Source organism: Marmota marmota, unplaced genomic scaffold (assembly GCF_001458135.2).
Source record: "Marmota marmota marmota unplaced genomic scaffold, marMar, whole genome shotgun sequence".
Classification (NCBI taxonomy): Eukaryota; Metazoa; Chordata; class Mammalia; order Rodentia; family Sciuridae; genus Marmota; species Marmota marmota.
The window spans coordinates 64,584,344-64,605,811 of record NW_025999900.1 but is presented as its reverse complement, the minus strand read 5'-3'; the positions used below and the strand labels follow the sequence as shown (position 1 = coordinate 64,605,811).

At 45.4% G+C, this 21,468-nt stretch overlaps 1 long non-coding RNA gene and 1 other non-coding gene across 4 annotated transcripts; both read right to left on the bottom strand.

The window, feature by feature from the left end:
• Nucleotides 1-3,009: 3,009 nt before the first annotated feature.
• LOC125615371 lies at nucleotides 3,010-21,348 on the bottom strand. Of its 3 annotated transcripts, none has more exons than XR_007346017.1 (6): nucleotides 15,686-21,348; nucleotides 15,123-15,181; nucleotides 13,345-14,486; nucleotides 7,300-10,644; nucleotides 5,775-5,932; nucleotides 3,010-5,086 (listed from the first exon to the last, which is right to left on the bottom strand). It is a non-coding gene; the product is annotated as an uncharacterized LOC125615371 (long non-coding RNA). The 3 variants fall into 3 exon arrangements; XR_007346016.1 differs by having other exon boundaries at nucleotides 7,300-13,424; nucleotides 14,402-14,486; XR_007346015.1 differs by having other exon boundaries at nucleotides 7,300-14,486.
• Nucleotides 19,669-19,740, bottom strand: LOC125615405. The gene has a single exon (XR_007346065.1). It is a non-coding gene; the product is annotated as a small nucleolar RNA SNORD113/SNORD114 family (small nucleolar RNA).
• Nucleotides 21,349-21,468: the final 120 nt, after the last annotated feature.

Genomic DNA, 21,468 nt, shown 5'->3' with positions numbered 1-21,468 from the left:
CATATCTTACTTTCAAGGCCCATGAAACATTTACAAAATTAGTTGTAGTATGCATAAAAGATACATTGATCAATTCCCCAAAGTAGAATTTATATGTCCACATTCTCTAACCACAATAAAAAATAACCACATTTAAATAAAAGGCATAATCAACAATACACAACACAAATAAGTTAATTTAAAAGTGAGATCTAGTTTTCACATTTAATTCAGATAATCATGTCTTCTAAGAACAGGGAATGAAAATCATAAATATTTAAAAATTCTAAAAAGGCTACATATAAAACATAAGAAGTGTAGTTAAAATTGCAATTAGAAGCAAATTCATATCATACCTGTTTTCACTATTAAGGAAGAATAACAATAGGGCATATATGAACAAAACCATAAACCAAGCTTAAGGAAAGTAGTAGGAAGAACTCAATAAAGATAAAGGCAGATAGCACTGAATTTGAACATACACACACACACACACACACACACACACACACACACACTGAATTAATAAATCATTCCAGAACTGATTCTTTGAAATACCTCTAAAATAGACATTCCTCTAGCTCATCATATAAGAGAGAGAATGTGAATATACAAAGTTAAGAATGACAAAACTGATATATTATAGAAAGACAAAAATTCTATTACAAAAGAATGTTATTTATAACTTTTTAATAAAATCTTAAATTAAAAAAGATAATTTTCTAAGATTAATTATATTTAAAAACAATTACTGAGCACTAATGATGTGCCATACACCATGCAAGGTACTTTATCTATTAATCTTCACAGTGGTCCTCTTAGGTTCTCATTTTAGTCACTTAACAATTAAGGAAACTAAGAATTGGGAGCAGGTGGCGGGGGGGGGCGGGGGGGGGGGGAGAATCACAGTTTTCCCAGCATCATATAGGAAAGAACTGAACTCAATTTATCTGATTTCAGTGCCTACAGGTTTAAACACTGAGCTATATTAGAAAAAGAAGCAAAAGTCCTAAAGATGCAGAAAATCTGAAGAATCCAATAAATACAAAAGCAACAGGAAACATTATGAAAGAGATACCCTGGAGTTACGTAGATGAGTTCTTTAAAGTTTTCAAGAAAAAAGATCACTCAAATGATGCAATATGGTACAGAATGAATAAAAAATGGAATGTTCTCATTGATTTTATAAAGCCAGCATCACCAACACCAAAATCAATCAACAAATAGATTTAGAAAATCCTACACCCAATACTAGCAAAGCAAATCTTATTAAAAGAATGATATACCAAATTAAATAGAATTTGATCCAAAAATGTTTCAAAGTTATGAAACATTACAATTAATTGTATCAACAGATCAATGCAAAACAACCCAAATATGTGTTAGATATCAAAAGTGTATTTCATAAAATTCTAAATCAATTCCTGATTTTAAAGACATCTATGAGCTAGGAATACTTATCTAGACTGAAAAAAATGCTTAATAATCAAACTTAATAATGAACTAGAAATAAGACAAGATTTCTGTTATCACCAGTTTAGTTTTTTAGAAGTTCTAACCAATGCTATAAGGTAAGAAAGAGAAATTGACTAGGTAAAATGAAAATTTGCATTATGTAGATATGAATGACTTTTAACCTAGAAATTCCAAAATACTTAGCTAAGAGCTTGTAGAATAAATAAAATAATTCAGTGAAACAGACAGTAACTAAACATTTCCCTACATACCAGTTGCAAGCAGTTAGAAAACATGAGGAAAGATGGATCAAATTTACAATATAAATATCATTTCATTCCTTAAAATAAACTTAATGACAAGTTGTGAATTTGTCAAATTTGACAGATCAGTTATATATAAATGTAAAACTGTAAAATAGTGTAAAGCCCAAGTATCAAAAATATCAGTTTCTTTTTAATTAATTTTTCACTGAAAATCTAAAATTCTTTTGAAAGAATAAATAAATGACATCCCCCAAGACAAACTTTAAAAATAAGAAGGAAGGAAGACCATTGCCATTGAATAATAATGCATTATAATATAATTAAAATGGCAATACGAGCCTAAAAATTAGCAAGCCAACAGAATAACCAAAAGCCAGAATAAGAACCAAAACTATACAAGTATCTACCACGTGGCACATATGGAAATGGGATAGATAGCTTATTCTCACAATAATTAAATTGATGATTGAGAATTCAAATATAAAAAAATGAAAGAAGTAGAAAGAAATAAAATTGACTGTTCATATGAGTTCCATTTGGGAAGGGTCCTTATCAGAAAGTGAAATGCAAACAAAGAAACTATAAGGAAAAATAAGTGATAGATTTTTAGATGCCAATATGAAAATAAGTTCATTAATAATTGAATGAAAAATAATTAAAATCTCCACAAACAAAATTGAAGAGCAAATGAAAATGGGGGGAGAAAAGGGGACAACAGTAACTACTGTTCCTGGAAGGTATCAAGCATGGAAGTGTTGGAGTTGATCATGGTATGCAGCTGAATACATCCCCGTGAGCCCACTGAGTGTAATTGTAATGCACTAATTAAAACACACAAAATGTAAAAAGATAAACACACCAATAAAGAAGGAACCCAATTTCCAGTGCAGCTGGTGGACTGCAGGCAGATGTTGGCCTGGCCTCATCTCATAAAAAATGGCCTGGAAAAATGGATGAACATAGATCCACATTGAGACACAAATGTGAAAACTGGAAATGATGGGAGACAAGAAAACCCTACACATTCAGAAAGGTTGAGGAATCACAAAGGCTTTGGCCCCCTCTCAATACCCCTAGAAGCTAGAAGACCATAATTTATGATTTCAAGATCTGAGAAGGAATATCAAAAAGGTTTCCAACTTAGAATTTTATACCCAGCCAAATTATGAATGTCAGTGTGGACATTTCCTATTCATATGTGAAAGGTCTCTAAAAATTATCTCCCATGAACTTTTCTCCAGAAACTGCAGGGGGTACACTCTAGTAAAACAAAGAGAAGAATGATAACATGGAGATCACCCCGAGAAGAATGATAACGTGGGATCTATGAAATCAGGGATCCAACCAAGGAGAGAGGATCAAAGGACTCCCCAAGATGGCGCCAGGATACCTCAACGTCCACTGACCCATAGCACAACAGGCAAGAAGGATGCAGGAAGAAATATCTTCAAAAAGATTTTTTCCACATATTTAAGTTGGATAAAAAAAATGCAATTGAATATATGAATAGGCTTGTAATAAACCTGAGCTCTATTCAAGAAAAAAAACAACCCCCCCCCCAAAAAAAACCCAACACATCAAAGAGAAAAGAACACATACACACCTACATACAGGGTGAGTATTAACTCCAGGGGGGAAAAATTGTGAAGAAGAAAATACTCACATTGCTACTTCATTCAGCATTCAAGAGTGTTTACATTCTTACAACAATGTAAACTCCGAATATTGATCAAACCATAAATATATGGAGAGGTTGATACATAGAGGAAGGCACTGGGGTGAAGCCAAGGGCATATGCAAAATCGTCAAAGTCTTGTTTTCTGAGAAAAGTCAAGACAATGCCTGAGCTTTTTTTTTTTTTTAAGTCAAGACAAATGGCTAAGCTTTTAAGAAAAATAAGAAAAGAAAATCATGAAGTAGAAAAATAAGAATATTACTTAGAATTATGGATGTAAATGTCAAAAGAATCAGCTAGGGAATTGTAAGCTGCCGCTACAGTGCGGAAAACCTGGGTGGAGCCGGGAAGGTGGGAGGGCGGATGCTTCTGTGACAATTGCACAGAACTATCTGACTCTTAAAACGAGGCGTATGCATAACTTTGACAAAAGCAAAAACTAAGTGAGAAACGAGAAGTGCAAAGCCTGAGCTGGCAATTCAGATACAATAAGCAAAGAAGAAGTAGGGAGTTCTTCAGACACAGGTGCAGAAGGAGCTCAGACCAAGAAAGAGAAGTCCCACATCAGACCTGCAAAGGCACAGACTTTGGCAATCCCCAGAGAAGTGGGTGCTGCTCAAGCTGACTCTAGAACACACGTGGCCACGAAGTTAGGGTGGGGGCAGATTGGCCACAAGGCACTCGTGCTGCTGGGCTTTCAGAATGAACTGCGGGGAATGAACCAGAGATATGAGGGTGAACACAGAAGCCCACCTTGAACTGCAGAATTTGGATTTTAAGTGCATCCTAATACCAACAAAAGCAAACCCACGAAGCTGACTGTGATACAGTCAGTAGCTAGAAGGCTCTGTAACCATTAAGGAACACAGAACAGGAAACCACTTAGTAGTATAGTTAGGTAAAGAAACAGGATAACAGTGATGAGTTCAATCACACACACACACACACACACACACACACACACACACACTCCTAATTTTCAGAAGTAAACAAGAAAACAGAGGCTGGTCACCAAATGTTGGCAGTGGTTGTCTTTGAGTAGTGGGACCAAGAAGATTCTCATTCTTCCAACTGCTCTTCTCAATATTTTATAAGCTTTTGCAAGAAATACGTATTTTTTTTTTGTAATCAGAAAAAATATATATATTATTTAAAATCATTATTGTATGTGACCCTAATTGCTTTAGGGTCTTTGATGAGAAAAACTCAATGCTCCTGTGTTTTGTGTTCTCTGTGATGTAATCAGCTAACAGAGTGCAGTTGTCTGCATAATTGGAGACTCGGGCACAGGTGAGAAGGTGACCTTGAGCCCCAACTCAAGCTGTTTGAAAGGACACTGCAAGGAAGCAGAGCCTCCACCCCTTGGAGGGACCAGAGATGAGGGACTTCTCTGGCCAGCCCTGGCCTCTACTTGGAGAAGCAGCTGCCAGAAATGGCCCAGCCTCTGCGCACTAAGGCTCCGGGAGAGGCGCATGGATCGTGGCCCCTCTCGGAGGCATTCACACACACTCTGGCCCTGCGTAAAGCTATTCTATGACCACTGCAGTCTCCGCATGTCCTCGACTGGCCCTTGCCACAGGCACACAGCATGCAGAGAAGAGCCAGGAAAAGCACAGCTCACCCTGTAGAGGTGCTACTACACCCATGGCCGTCATCCTCTGGGAAGCCAGCGGCTCGCGGCCACATCTCCAGGGGCTCCATGCTGGAGGACCTTCCAAGGCAAGAAGGAAAGTCAAGACCCAACCTGTACAAGCAGGCAGCTGTGGGGTCAGGGGAACTTGCAAACGTTCACTGGGGTTGGGGGGCCCGGGGAGTGGACCCAGCCAGCACCTGCCCTCTGGGGACTCTTATCAAACATGAGGTACAAGTGTCACCTGAGTGGGTGGAGCTGAGGGATCTTGAGAGTGAGCAGTGACAGGAGGTGTGCACTGGGCAGCTGTAAGAACCTCAGGGAGGCAGGAGCGAAGGGGACAGCAGTGGGGAGGAGTCGGAGGGGCTGGGCGGGCAGCAGGCTCCCTGTGGGGCAGACACAGGAGGCAGCAGGAGGAAAGAGCTGCTGTCAAATGAGCCCTGACTTCAAGGTGTCAGCTGAGGGGAGGCAAGGAGGGATGAAGAGAGGCTCAGTGGACTTGGATGGCCCAGGAGAAGAAGGAGGTGCGGGGGGCGACTTGGGTTTGGCTGAGCAGACCACTGCACTCGTGATCAGCGCAGTTGAGGGGATGCTATCATTATGACCACTATCCCTGCTACTGCCCGAGAACTCAAAGGCACCTAGAACTGAACCCATTGGTCTTATCCAGGACACCCATCAGCTTGGTCTGCAAGTGCCTCTTCTGTCACCTTCTTTTGCCCTTCTAAGGATTCTGAGCACAACTGTGAGGACACCCACTGTGACTTACATCCACAGGGCCTGCTCCCTGGTCCGGTCGGCACTCCCCCAGGCTCGAGGTACCCCAGGCTGTGCTCCAGTCCTGGGCTGGGCAGTGGTCCTTTGGTGTAGCCACTCTCATTTGGATCAGGGTAGTCTGGCACTGAGCTCAGCCCAGCACTCTCCTTGCTGTGGAGGAAAGAGGCTGCCATCAGTGACCAGTGCTCACCCCTCTGAGCTCTCCCAGAGGTCACAGGAGCAGGTGTCTGGGGACAAGTAGGCACCAAAGGCAAGGTTCTTAGGTGGGACATGCCCGGACAGGCCGAGGGAAGCCCCTGCATCACACGAGGGAAAGAGGAGGGGGTCCTGCCAGGCAGGGCCCTGACCAGAACGCTGCAGCTAATGCAGCACCTGTATCCTGTGCCTGCAGGACCCTGCTGCTGGGGCCACTGTCAGCAGGAGGGAGTTTTCCAGATGCTTTGCTGCGGGGCCTTAGGAAAGGTCACCACATGGCAAAGCTGGCCCGGAGCGTCTGTTATGCTCTCGTCCTGATGAGCGAACCATGAACACATGCCGCGGTCTATCAAGCTAAAACTTGTCCAGAGACAGGCCTTGGCCCAGAACTGAGGCACCAGCCCCCTTGTGCTCCAAACTCCCCACCCAGGCATCCCAGGCAAGGTGATGGGCACAGGGCACAGCTGAGGGGACATGGGACATCCCCTGGACATGGAGGCATGGCTGGGTTCCCTAGGCTCACTCCACCCTAGTGTCCTTCTCTGGAAGCGGGGTTGTGAGGGGGCAAACATGGCCACACCCATCCACTCAGCCAGCTGCAGGGAAGTTGTAGGAGAGGTGGCTCCCTGTGAGTAGGCCGGGGTGGGCACTAGGGATGAGGAACAGCTAAGTGGGGAGACTGTGGCAGGAACATGTGGCCACACCTGCTCTTGTGCTCTCTAGGTGGCTACCCACAGCCCTTGCTACTAGGGGGCTGGCCAGGGTCATCAGCCACAGATGACACCAGGAACATCAGCTGGGGAAGGGTGTGGCCCTGCCAAGGGAGCAAGCTGCCTTTATTTTATCATGTGGCAAAAACACAAGCTGGTCGGAGAAGCCCTGAGCCCTAGGGAAAATACAATATTGCCAACTGCTCCAAAATGGCGACTGAGGATTGGGGCGGACCTGGAGGGCCAAGGAGCAGGAAGGTGGGACACGAGTCCAGCAGAGAGAGGCTGAGACGGCGAGGGAAGGGTTCCTGTCATCATCTCTTGTACCTTTATAGCCCAGGGACTCTGAGGCTAGCCTGAGAAGTCGGGACTCAAATGAAGAGAAGAAGAAAATCTCTCCCCTCATCAAAGTCATGGAGGACAGGCCTTCAGAAGAGGGCAAATGGGGCCTTTGAGGGTAGAAGGTGTCAGGGACAGAAACTCCACATCAGACAGGAGCAAACCCTGTCTTCTACCTGCATAGTGGCCCTGGAACTGGGGCATGCACCCCAGGGGCAGGAGCCCCACACAGGCCTCACTGTGGAAGGAAGCCCACAGCCTATGGAGACTTACGGAGTAAGAATGAAATGGACTCCCTTTGCAGCTGAGCCTTCTGACCACATGTCCCCGGATGCACGCTATCTGCCCTGGGAAAGCAAAGAGAATAGGAGACAGGGCAGTGTCCACTCACTAAAGTCAGCGGGACCGCCTGTCTTCAGGGCACAAATGCTTAAAGCTGGGCCAGGGACGTCTCACCTGTGCACCCCTCCAGGCTCTTCTGTGGCCCTCAGCTCCGGCCTCAGCTGCTCTGTAGCAGGTGGCCCCTGCAAAGCCAGGACACCTGCAGGAGCAGAGCACACTGAGTCAGCACTGCCATCCCCAGGCCTCAATGTCCTGTCTGTAGAAGGAGGAATTGGTGTCCCCTCCTAGAGACAGCACCAAGCCTAAAGGGAGAACGCTGTGCTCCACCTGGTGCACATCTCACATCATCTCATGGTGTCTTTCTTCCTATTCTCTGTCAAGGCCACCAGGGTCTCATGCTCAGTACCACCCAGTGCTGCTCCTAGGGGCATGGCAGCCCTGAGCACCCTCTCCTCTCCTGGAACAAAGTCCCATCTGCTGTCACTCACTCCTCCAACCCCCACTGGCTTGAGGAGGACTTGTGGCTTTGGCCAAAAGTCTGAAAGGGGAGCAAATAAGGGCCTGAGCACACTCCAGTTCCATCAGACAGCAAAACCGAAGCTGGAACTCTGCCCCGTGAAGGGCTGCTCCCCAGTCACGGCTGGGGTTTGCCTTGGCTCCCCCATCCCTTCTCCAAGAGGAGGCCCCAGGGACCCCACAAGCCAGACTCAGCCCTGGCTGGGGTCCACAGAGTTTCAAATTTTGAAAGAGGCCTTTTGCAAAATGTCAGGTTTCCAGCCCTAGTCCGATTGCCCACATCCTGTCCAGACCCCTGGGAGCGAGATTTACTTAAGAAGGGAACAAAATCCCCATGTTCATGCCACTGAGTGGAAACATGCCCCATCCCGGGCGATTCCAAGGATTACGGTTACACGTCTCTTAATGAGTCACAGACGGAAGGCAAAGTGGAGCTGGTGGAAGGAGGGGACAGGCCTCGCCATGAGGAGGTGCTGCTGCCCCCATGCTAGGCTCTCAGGCCCCTGCCAGGGATGTCACTTGTCCCCAGGGAGGCTTTGCGTCATTCCTAGGTGCACTCGCTCTCCTTCTCCCCAACACTCACCTCTGTCCACCCCTCACTACCAGGTTCTGCCCTGCAGTTGGGGCTCAGGGCACCCTCAGCCAGGGAGCCAAGGGCATGACTGAGTAAGAGTGTACACTTATCCCACCTTGGGGAGGGAGAGGAAAGGTCCCAGCACTGCAAGACGGGGCTAGAGGAGCTCTGCGGGAACCCCAAGGCCAGAGGGTGGAGTGGAGAGAGGCTGGAGCACTGGCCATGAAGAGCCTCGGGATGAGGCCAAGGAGCTGGGCTTTCTCCTGGGGCCTGGGGGAGCTGGGAGAGGGCTCTAGGGAGCTCGGGGCACTTGGGTGTGCGTTCCAGGAGGCCATGCTGGAATGGGGCAGGAAGGCCAATTCAAAGGTTGACATCCACCCAAGACAAGCTTGACCTGGCACAGTGGTGGCAGAGGTGGCAGAGAGCAGATGAGAAGAATGGCCCACGGGCTCACAGGAGATGCTCAAGGGGTGGAGGGGTGCTTTGGTGGACACTAAACAGTGGAGGCAGAATTGGGGGACACCAGGGAGGATGCAGCCGGAGGCTGGAGGCCACTAAAATGCCATTAGCAACCAAGCTCCTTCTTGGCAATACTCAGAGAAGCTCAGAATGAAAAGGAAATGTCAACTCCTAGTCCCTTCTACCCCAGTGTGTCACCTAGGAAGGCATCTAAGAGAAGCACTTGAAGGCTCACCAGAGACCGGAGAAGCCCAAACACTCAGCAGAGACTTCACTGATATGCAGGGTGCTCCAGTGAAGGGCAGTGTGTGCTCCGCAGCTGCCAGGGCAATGACCAACAGGAACCCCCAAATCCATCCCGTCTGTCTCCTCCACAGTGGGCAAAGAGCCCACTTACCTGACCCCGAGGAACCAAAGCCCCCAGCAAGCACCAGCCAAGGCTATAATCTTGTCCTTTCAATTCTTCCTCAAAACTAGGTAGACAGAAGCAGAGGGGACATGTGCAGGTCAAGGCCAGCCCCGTTGGCCACACTAAGCAGGCCCCCACCAACCTGGCCTCTCAGCACTTATCACAAGTGTAATTGAATAATCTTGCCCTGAATATTTACTTGAAATCTAATTCCCACCCAAGACTTGGAGCTCTGCAAAGGCATAGGTGGCATCTGTCTTATTTCTTGCTATTTTTGCACAGCCTCTGGCAAAGAAAAGACCCAATATTTTTTGAATCCATGAAGGAATGCATGAATGGTTAATTCATCAAACATTGCCTGATGCCTAGACCCTCTCTTAGGCTCTAAGGATGCAGAAAGATCCTGTTCTCAAGAAGCACATAGCCCTCTGGGAAGAATTGGTAGCTCATAACTAATAACGTCCACAGGCTCCACTAGGGATATGGAGAGGGATGGATGAGGAAGAGAGGAGGGACTTCATAAAGGGACACAGGAGTTAAGAGAGGGCAAGACACTGTGAATGTTCCAGAGGGAGTGACTTTGTCAGCGCAGAGCAAGGCTGAGCAGGAAGGAGCAGAAATCTAGAATTGACTCAAAGTTGTCAAACACTGGGAGGCTGGCAGGCTTCATTTATCCAGGGAATTCTGGGAAGTGGTGGGAACCTAACTCAGGCTCTCTATACCTGCACATGTTTACCAAGCGAATCCCAGATCCAGCCCCAAATCCTCAGGGCTGATGTTGCAGCCCAACCTCAGCACTGAGAGAACCCTCCTGCCACAAATATGCCTGACCTTGTCTCATGGGGGGCTAAAGTTCACCAAATGGAAAATAGCCAAACTGGAAGAGTCCGTCTCAGATGTCCAAAATTAGGAAGGGGACCCTACCTGGTTTGGTCTGAAGCAGGAAGGCCAATGGTTTGAGTCCAAATCAAACCCTCACAAAGGAGTCGGCTGATCCCACACCGGACACCGAGCACTGACCACCAAGTCCCGAGGAGAAGTGTAAGACCAGGTGGAGTCCAGGGCCAGGAGCTCCCAGCAGGGGAGGAAGAGGAATGGTCAGTGTGAGGCACGTGGTGGTACTGGACATTGGAAGGGCCAAAGGAAGGAAGTGGGTCTTGGGCTGAGCCCCAGGAGAGAGAAAGTGGTGCAGCTCACCTCCATCTGTCTGCTCCCTGGTAGAAGGACGTGTTTCGTGGCCTTAGCGGTGCGTGGACTGGCCTGGCCTGGCCTGCCCCAACTGACATTCTTCCTAGAGCTATTTGAACCCTCCCGTCTCCTGGAACAGGAAAAGGCAGGTGTCATATCTGTCTGGGAGCTTTTAAATCAGCACAGCTGACATCACCAAGGATGATGACAGGAGTGCAGAACAAGAGTGGCATGTGACACTTCCAAGGCATCCTTTTCCTCCCAGGTACCATGATATGTACATGACACATATTAGGACATTCAAGGACCCTTATAAGAAGCTCTTGTTAAAAACCACAAGCCAGTCACGTTGGCACCATTGCCCCCTCCCACAGACAAAGCTGAGGTCAAGAGGGGCCTTGCGTTTAGCCTACCATCGGAAACAAGAAAGAATCTGGTTGGCTTGGAAGGGCCAGGAGTGGGCCCACTCTCAGCAGGCATAAAAACAAGACTGGGTTATTTTCAATCTCCTGTCTTGGCAGAGACAAGGGCGGCTTTCGGGAAGACCCAGGGCTTCCAATCCACCATGCCAAGCCAGTGTTGCCCAAGGATGGGCCAACGGCCAGAGCAGTCAGAACTGCCAGTATTCTGTGCACTGTCTGGCACAAGAAGCTGGACTCCAGGGGGAATCTAGACTCGAAGGGGAGGGTGCACAGAGTCTCTGATACCCAACACGCTTCTCCCAAGAGCAGCACCCAGGCCATGCTGGTTCCACAAAAGCACGTGTATTTTTAGTTCCTTGCTCATTCATTCAGCAGTAATTTACTGGGCGCCTACCAGGCTCCGGGCTGGGCAGGCTTTGGGGATACAGAAAGAATTTGACCCAGTTCCCGGCCCTCAAGGCACTTCTGTTTAGTGATGACATGTAAAGTGACACCCATGACAGAGGAGCAGGGTGCTCCTGCCCCACGTTCCTGCTGCAGCTGGGCTTGGCTGTGCCTTGCAGTCCTGTGGGGAGGCAGGAGCAGTGAGGTCATGCATCCGTCCTCCAAGGGCAGCTGGCTCGGTCACTACTCATTCATTCATTCTCAAAGCGGCTGACTGGGCCCCTGATTCCACACTGACTCACCTACTCTCTGATCCCCTCTTGTATTCATTAGCTACTCTATCTTCACCCATGCATCCATTGGTCTCTTCAGGTGCTGATTTATCATTTCATTCTTTGACTCAGCTAACATGTTCCATATTTTTCTCTTCCACTGGCTTTTCATTCACTCACTCATCCTTGACTGATTGATGGATTCACCCACATGGATGCTCCACCTCACCCCTCCTTGCCTGATTTGCCCACGGGCATGCTGGGTCATCTACTCCCTCGCTACTGGCTCACCTCCGTTTATCCACCTGCTGGTGAAGCCTCGGGGCTCAGCCTTGTGGGTTGCCCACGCTCCTGAGCACTGGTTTTCCATCTGGACCTACGGACCTGCTCATCTTGCACTCTTCCCTCAGCATCCCACTTAACGTGGGCTTGCTCGCTCAGGCACCCTCACCCACACACCATGCAGACATTCACTTCTGGCATTAGTCCCCAGCTCACTGAGGCTGCTGCGCTCATTTGCATAATCCTTCCCACTTTCATTGCATCATTGATTGATTCCATTGATTTTCAAGGACTCATCAGGCAAAAGTCCTCCTCATTTATCTTTTACCTGCCCATTTCTCAACAAGCTCCTGCAGCATGGGAGGTGAGGCATGAAAGCAGAGCAAGGGCAGAGGGCCCGGTCACAGCACTCTCAGATACCAGCTGCCCCAGTGGGGATCTAGGGGGTATCAGGGCCTCCTACCCACACCTGCAAACAAACGAGTCCCTAAAATACGTGCCTGAGACAGACAAAGATAACCCATGTAGATACCAAGAAAATATCCAAAATATCTCAGGAGTACATGCAGAGTGGGACAATCTACTACATGCTCTTAAAACAGAGATGTAAAAGACTGAACCTTTCTTTCACGGATGTGGGAGGTACAGAGCCACAATAATTATAATTCTTGTTCCAAAACACATCTTAATCACCAGTCCTATTTGGTTGCTTCTAATTTACTTTTTCCTAGACTGATTTAATAAATAATATTAATGACAATGATAATTCTGTGAACCCACCAGAATATGAGAAAAAAAAACACAAATATTTTGACACATGCCTCTTATTTCCATTACACAGAGATAATGGATTAAGTCTTTCTGGTTAAATGGATTTCAGAGAAGTAATATTGAGTTGATCATAACGTTTCTTTTCATAAAATATTTTATCATTGGAATAATCCTGGTCATTTCAATTTTCTGCATACATGAATTTTCCTGGTTATTAATTTAGTCAGTTACCCATTTTAGGAAATAAGTTCAAAACAAAGAATCTACAGCCAATAAGAGGGAAAAGTGACTGACCGAAGTCTTTGCATGGACTCCTTAAAGACAGTAGAACAGTTTGACTCCTGCTGAACAAACCTTGTTTCATGACACAGTCACCCAAGTGGACACTGTATTTGCTAGCATTTTGACTTGTTTGGCTATTTGTAACTTTTAGTAGAACAATAAAACCCAATTCAACCAAGAACAAGATCTTTGGCTAAGTCTAGAACCTATTAAATAGGTCATCTACACCTATTTCTCATGGGTCTCTGTTTAGCAAAGTGAACTGATCTCGCTGTTGGTTAGGACACGCTCTCTCCAAGGGCTTAGGCATGGTCTGCTCTCAATCTGTGACTGCATGGAGTCACTTATTCTCTTAAAAGAATAAATAGCGATAGACTATAATAAAAAGATGAAGTAAAATAAAAACCTATGACTTACCCCCATCTGTATTGTCCTTTGTCACATAGGTGACACACGTGATTCTTAAATCACGAGTAAGACAGCTGAGGTGTATCCACCTGTGTGCACACAAATCAGATACAAAAGGGAATGGAATTCCCTTGTCACTGGTTCACACCTCCCCCTCATGGAGTTAACCATTTATTTATTATTTGTTTGTTTCATTTTAACCTTTTTATTCACAATAAATCAAAAACCCAGGAACCTTCAGCCAACTAAGAGCAGAACATCAATGGCTGAACATCTCTATCTAGATGCTTCTTATAAGAAGGGGCAACCACCATGTTGACCTGTTTTTCCCCTTTTAAAGGACCATGGTATTTCAGAACTGAATTAATAATATCCTTTGCTTTATAATATATCCTCAAAATTGGCTCATGTTTTGGCCTCTTTTTCTTTTCTCATGAAAAGGTTTGCTTATTGATCCATTTATTTATTCACTAATGATATAGAAATGATATCAATGAACCCTCACAAACTCCAAGCGGCGGGCTGGGGATGTGGCTCAGTGGTAGAGCACTTGCCTGGCATGTGTGAGGCCCTGGGTTCCAGCCCCCACGCCACAAAACAACAACAAAAACTCCATGAGATTCCATGAATCATTCCCAAGGCAATCCCCAAATTCTTTTTTGGCAATGGATATTAGTTGCTCAAAAAAATGTTCGATCATAATTTTTATTCAGATGCGTCCCATTCACATCGCTGAGCCAGATGATGCCCTACTGCACTGAAGGTGAACAACAACTCAATGTTGTCCTACTACGACCACCCTCCAACGTCCCAAGAGAGAAACAGCCAGCTCTTATCAAGAAGGGGATGTTTAAATAATAAGATATTTAAAATTTTGGAAAATTAATGGAAAAGCTGAGGGTGTTTTCCGCCTTGTACATCATCTTGTGCTAAATTGGATTAATTTTGGTTTATAACCCATTCTTATCATAGGACGATATGTGGCCTCCTAAAATTTAATTATCTTTTATAATGACACAGTGGAAACCATGAACTAATGACTCAAACCAAGAACTTTATTACTCACATTGTATGATATTCTCCTTACCCAGAGGGAAAGGCACAGACCTTCACGACTGGAGGATAATTTAATCAGCCATGGTACAGGCACCCTGTGAACATAAAGAGGCACCAGCAAATGAAAATCTGAGATTCAGGCTCAATTTAGTGAACACAAGGCCCCATCACAGAGATTAATCACTAACAATGATTTATGCCACATTTATATCTCTGACTCAGGAAAGGGCCTTCATTTTATTAATTAATGCAGGCGGTTATCCAATTTGATAATATCATGGACATGCTTAAATGAACCACCCACCCAACATCAAGAACTAGGAACATTACAGGCCTCGGGCACTGTCCCTCAACCCAAGGTAAGAGCACAGGGCTTCTTTGATTTTTTTTTTCCCACCTGATAGTGGGGATTGAACCCAGGAGCTGCATCCTACTCCATTTGATCTTTTCATTTAGATACAGGGTCTTACTAAATTGTCCAGGCTGACTTGAACTTGTGATCCTCCTGCCTTAGCCTCCTGAGCCATCAGCTCACAGGCATGATGACCATCTTGAACCTTTTTAAAAAAGGGCTTCCATGTAGTGATTTGGATGCATCTGAGCCTCAACTGTGACATGATCTCATCACTGATCTTCACATGGTCCTGATTTTATCCCACACTTTTATGTCACACACCGAGAACCCTAAACAGACCACCACCCAAAAGATAAAATCTTGAACTACTACTCACATTGAACCACAAAGGACGTCATCATTACAGAAAGGTCATTGACTGGAGTTGTGTGCATTCTGCAGAGTGGAAAACAAATGGCAAAGAGAACAAAGAAAGAAAGAGAAGGAAAAATTAAAAAGGGGGATGAATATGCATTATTCTCTGATTTTAAAGAGTCCTCTCTATGTCCAGGTAACTATTAGAAAAAAGGGAGGAAGGACACTTGATCCATTGATCCATGTTTTCCCCTCAATTTCCTTCGCTGTTTGTAATCAGGTATTAATTAATTAGTGAAATTATGTATTTCCATTTCTGTTAATAAATTTGAACTCACGACTGTCCCAGAGTAAGAACATTAATTATTATTTCCCTTTGTCTACATGACCCTGACCCAAAGAGGGATCATCCCTGATTGATTAATTTATTCATTAACTTGAGTGTTCCAGGATGGTATTCAAAATGGCCGAATTCCACAGTTGTACTGATGGTGCCATCCCCATTCTAACCCTTGGGTGTGACACGCTTTCATCCCTGGGACACATGGAGCCATTTAAACATTTGTTTCACAACTCAAGGAATACCTAGGAGCAAGCCGTCCACCCAAGGCAAGAACTCCGAGCACTCCTTGTTAGGTCCCTCTGCTGACTGGGGATTTGGCAGCCAAGACCATCATCTGTGAGGATCTGTTGTAGGGTAGAGAGAGCATGAGTTAGAGAGAATGGACTCCCCTAGAGTGCGGCTGTACTCTAATATTCTAATGGAGGCAAGGGAAGCAGGTTGGTGTTAGTCTTAAACTTGGGTCATATCCCTTTTATAATTGGCAAAAAAAGCACCCCCTTTTGGCCAGATTTACTCAGTTATTAATTTTGCATTAAAATGGATGCATGTGAATCCACCATCTCAATCCACAATGGGAGTGACCTACAGCAGGCTTCATGCTCAACACCTCTACCCTCAGAACCCCTCGAATCTCTGGACTTCACACGTGCAGGATCGGATTAATTTAAATGCTAAGATTCAAAGCAATTTCAGGCCATGAATAATGCTGTATCCTACTTTATTTATCCATTTATTGATAAAATAGTTGGGCCACCTATTTCATTCCTTTTAAAGAAGGACAACAATGTTTAAACTCTCAGAAATCTGAAAATAAGCCATATCGTGCCTGTCTACATTCTCCTTACCATCTTATAAGAACCAGAATTCTTTCTGGAGAGAAGCATCATCTCAGGAACCAGTTAAACCATCACATCTATCCCATGGCACTTCCACCAAGGCCCCCCTGCGTTCTCCCTTCTAGCGAACTGATCATCACACCCTGGCAGGACCGCAGGGATAATGGCTCTCCAGGTACACTGCCTGTCACTCAAGTGCAAGGGACAGTGCGTCTGGGTAACAGAGGTGGTGAGCCCAACAACTCCTGACCAATGCTGACCACTGACTGTTAGCATGGAAGCAATGTTCAGCCTCTCATACAGAAATGGCTTTCCTGTTTAGTAATGAAATAGCCAGGTGACCACAGATAACCAGAATGTAAACACTGAAAGCTCACACATTTCTGAGAGATTAACAACAACAACAAACGCAGGGGTCTCAGCTGCTGGGAGGCCGCGTGGCACAGCAGCCGGCTGCACCCCACGAGCTAGAGGTGGCCCAGGCACAGCTCTGCTCCGTCATCCCTACTTCTTGAGCTCTTCATGCCACTGACTCACTCCTCATCTCATCACCAGCCATGAGCCACAAGATCACAAGAGCTGGGTCGGCGACTGTTTTGAACCCCTGGCTAGAGGATCATTTCCAACAGAACAATAGACCATACTTATTTTATGTTGAGCTTAAACTTCCTGAAACAGGATTCATCATCCTGACCCAAGCTGCCAGTCACTGGGCCAAGGCAGCCTAAGTCACTCTGCCCACTTGCTCACGAGGCATGGACCCCCTTCCAGGCCCAGGCCATGCCAGGAACTGGGACTACTGCTCACACCTGAGACACCGCAGAGCTCGCAGCCGAGCTGAGCCCCAGCCCTCAGTCCAGTGGGCCCCAGGACCGCTCTGACCAGATCAAGGGCGGCAGAGGTGAGATCCTGACTCCCACCTACCCACCAGGCCTGGGTCCCACCTCTGTGATTCAAGCCATCTCGTATTTACTTGAGTACTTTTCCTGGTACGAAACAAAGGTGAAACATGCAGTGGACCCAGAGCAATGGCCTTGACACTGACTTATCAACAGTTTTGGACTCCTTGCCAGGAGTGACCCCGGTGTGTTGTTGGTGTGTTTGATGTGACATTCATGCAGCTGCCATTCCAGCATGAGATCCGGATGGTCTCTAATGCCTCAGGACCTACAGGGTTTTCCCAGCCCAGGGTAGACCTGATTTCTACTGTGTTGATCTCAGCGCCAGATAGCAATAACCCGTGGCCCACGTCACCCATGCCACCAACGCAAGGGCATTTCGGACTCTGTGACCACTTTCTTCACCTGTATTTTTATTGACTAATTCATCAGCTCAGTAAAAATAATTGCCTAAGAGTCACAAGAGTTTCAGATCCTTGACTCTCTCTAACATCTTCTTACGTAATAACCACGCGGAGCGACGAACACTTCTTTCGGTAATAAGCCTTAGTGTTTCTCTCTGCATTCATCAGCATGGTGTTTTTCCTGTCTCCAATTTTTATCCCGGGGTCAAAGTTTCCTTTCCATGATCATATTTTTTTTTTATACTTTTTTAAAACACTGACGCCAAGAGAAGAACTATGACTGTGAACTGCTCCCACAGGTCTCCATAGTTACCGCACAGATCGTTCTCCGGAGCGCAAAGCACAGTGCAGATGACGTCTCCGTCTTTTAAAAAGGCTGAGGGAAAAAAGACTGGGATGTCATCTGCGCTGGTCTTTGCATTCTTCCACTTAGCCAGTCTATCAGGCACTCAGGGATGCCATTTAATGTGTCTTCCTTCGCATGGACAATTGTCAGCTGGGCCACCAGCATGGAACGTGGGCCCTGACCCTCCACTAAAGATATTAGAGCCTTACAGTGTCCAGGCCCTAATGGGAGTCAGTGCTTCCAATACAAAAAAGGTTCTCCTGCCTCACAAAATGCTTTTCTAGTTGGACAGTGCTGACCCCGACTCAAAAGCATTTATTGGGTTACTGGATTTTTCATTGACTCAGTTGTAACATTAGAACAAAAATGTGTGTCCACAAGAGTGAACCGAGCTCTTTGTGCGACCCTGGCGCCCGTCTGCGGCATCAATTCTAAAGGAGGAAGCAGCTCGGTTGCTTTGCGGTGAGCCTTGGTGTTCTGCAGGGACGGCCAGGCCTGGCTGAGCTGCACCACAGTCGCGACTCACCTAGGATTGGCGTCTCTCCGTTGGTTGCCACTGCATAAAAGACTAGTACGTCTTAAACACTGTGATTCACAAAAATTCAAGAAAAGCATTGATACCACCAACCCACACGTGTGGACTCCTTGTCAAAACAGGAATGCCATCACTGCAACCCTCTGCCCATGGCACATGTGCCTCAGCACGATGTTCACACCCGTTCCATGTTAACCACGAAGGCGGTGCACTCTCGTTCATATTGTCCTTACACCTAGGAACACACAACCTAAGCAGGGACAAGCACGTGGCTCCTGCACACAGTAGTCTGCAAGTTCCTCACACAGACACAACCAAGGGGCGCGTGAACGAGGAGAACTCACACCAGCCAAGGGTGCCCATTCTGAGGAATGCCCCAGAAGAGATGGCAGCAAAGCTCAGGCCCTCTGCCCGTGGATCCCTGCTGCTCGGCTTTCACAAGTTACTCATTTAATGAGCAATAATGTGGAGTATACGAAGTTCATTTTCTATTAGGAAAAAAAGAAGAATGTTAAACTTCTGATCCACCCAGAAACTGAACATTGTCAACGTTTTACACTGTCCACTCCACCAAGCAGGTGACAGGTATGTCAGGCTACACTGACTTCAATATGAATCAAGAGTATTTCTTGTCTCACCACATATTTTGATAAATTGAACAATGCCTAAATGTATTCATCTTTACTGATTCTCAATGATAAAAGTAAATGACCCCAATGAAGAAAGTAAAACTAATGGCATAAACACAATACCCCAAAGAAACACATTCTGTATTCTGACACCTGCCTACAGGGTCATTTGAAAGACAGAATAGACTTGTTATCTTTTGAGATGGACCTCAAAGTTACAGATACATAAACCACTAGTGGTAATCATCAATCCACAACTGGCCCTCAATTCATTTCTACACTGTCTATTGACAGTCTTTAACTCACTACTTACTTTAAGCCTATAAACAATAAAATATGAAGAACTTATTATTCCTAGAGTATATAGAATCACTCAGATATTAAAATTTTCATTTATATTTAATATTATCTTCAGCATTAATATGCATTAGCAATAGAAAACTTCATACCAATGGAACTTTACCATTTTTCTCTTTTTATTTTTACGTTAATTCTTGATTCTAACATTGTTGCAATTTTAAATATAAAATAAAAATATGCAACCCCAAGAAAAGAATGAACCAGATTTCTTCTGTAGTGGACCTCAGAGTTGCAAAAACACCTATTCATTAATTGCAATTCATGTCAACAATAGTCATCATTAATTCTGGATTTGTACTTCTTTCCCCATCATTTCTATACTGTCTGTTGATTGATTTATTATTCACTGACAATAATTTGATATCTGTTCATTAAAAAATACAAAAAAAAGCCATGATTCTATATATGGAATCATTGTAACAATGATGTGTCTGTTTCATGGATTACCCTAAGTTCTTAATAAACAATTGAATGCTTCCTGTCTCTACCACAACCTTGACTGAAGTCGAGTGGTGTTATGATTTGGATTTGGGATGTCTACCCAAAACTCCTGGATTAATTAAGAAATGGTCACAGGTAAAATGATCAGATTACAAAAGCTGAAACCTAATCAACTCATTCAAGTCTGAGTGGTAGGACGAGGGAATGATTTCAGGAGACGGGAGGTAGTCATGGTTGGACGAGAGGAATCAAGGGGGGGGACAACTTGGAAGGGCTGTGCTTCCTGTCCATCCCCTTCACTCCCACGCTGCTTCCTGACCCCTCCACTAGCTGAGCAGCTTCCCTCCTCCACTGGCTGCTCCCACCATAATGTCACACCTTGGCCCAGGGCAATGGATTTGGCCATCTAAGGACTGAGACCTCTGAAACTGTGAGCTCCAAATGAACTTTTCCACCTCTAAGTTGTTCTTGTAGGGCATGTCAGTTGCAGCAGCAAAAAAAAAAAAAAAAGAAAAGAAAGAAAGTAAAAAAAGTTGACTAAAACAAGTGACCCACTTGGATGAAATTAGATACATTTAGCAACCCATGTGTCCTGCTAAACAGACCACTCACATGAGGACTGCAGTGAAGGTCAGGACTCACGTGATCCACAAGCTCCAAACTTGGGCCAACAGCAGTGATCCAGGAGGAGTCCTACAACCAGCCCTTCTAACAACAGAGAGCAAAGGATGGTAATGAAAGGCACACAGTCACCATGGAGGCCAGATTACCACCCTCATCCACTCTGTCATTTAGGACATTTATTTCACTGATTCTTAATAAGTGAATAATTCCAAACTGAATAATGAGCCAGAACTACAATCTTGACAATGTTCTCAGGATCATCTTAAGCCAAAGAGAGCATGTGGGAGTGATTGCTCTTTGACCTTTGAGTACTTCATACCTCTCCAGATGTTTTCATAATGGAAGAACATGCAATCTTATTCATTTAAATGTACCTATATTTGATAATTCTCTTCTTGATTCAATTACACGAACAGAATGAACATACAGGAACCCTAGAAGCAAACAAATTAACTGTTCTGAACGGATATATAAAAAGATAACTAATAACAGCAGAATTTGAATAAGTAGGAGAACTCAGATCCAGAGGTAAACTCCATTCTATGAAGAAGAGGGCAGAGAAGATAGCAACAAATGAACATGAGTCCACATTCCCAAGGAACACGGAGACGTTGATGCAATTGCCCTTGGAGGGAGATACCAAAGGATCTCAGATGCCGCAGGTATTCACAGTCCTCACTCATACAGATCCGGATGTCATCATCGATTCAACAGCTTTCCTCCACCTTTCCCACAATGGCTACTCTCAGATTCATTAATTTATACTTGACTGGTACAGTCCCCATGCTAGCCAAACCATCCCACCCAGGATCATTCAACCGGACTCACACTGATGGGCTGCTCCTCTCTGGTGTGTCTGAAGGGCAGCAGACCACAAAGCCATACTCCTGTCCACAGGCCACCTCCAATCTGAGGAGCAGAGGGCAGAGAAGGTAGCAACTAACGGTATAC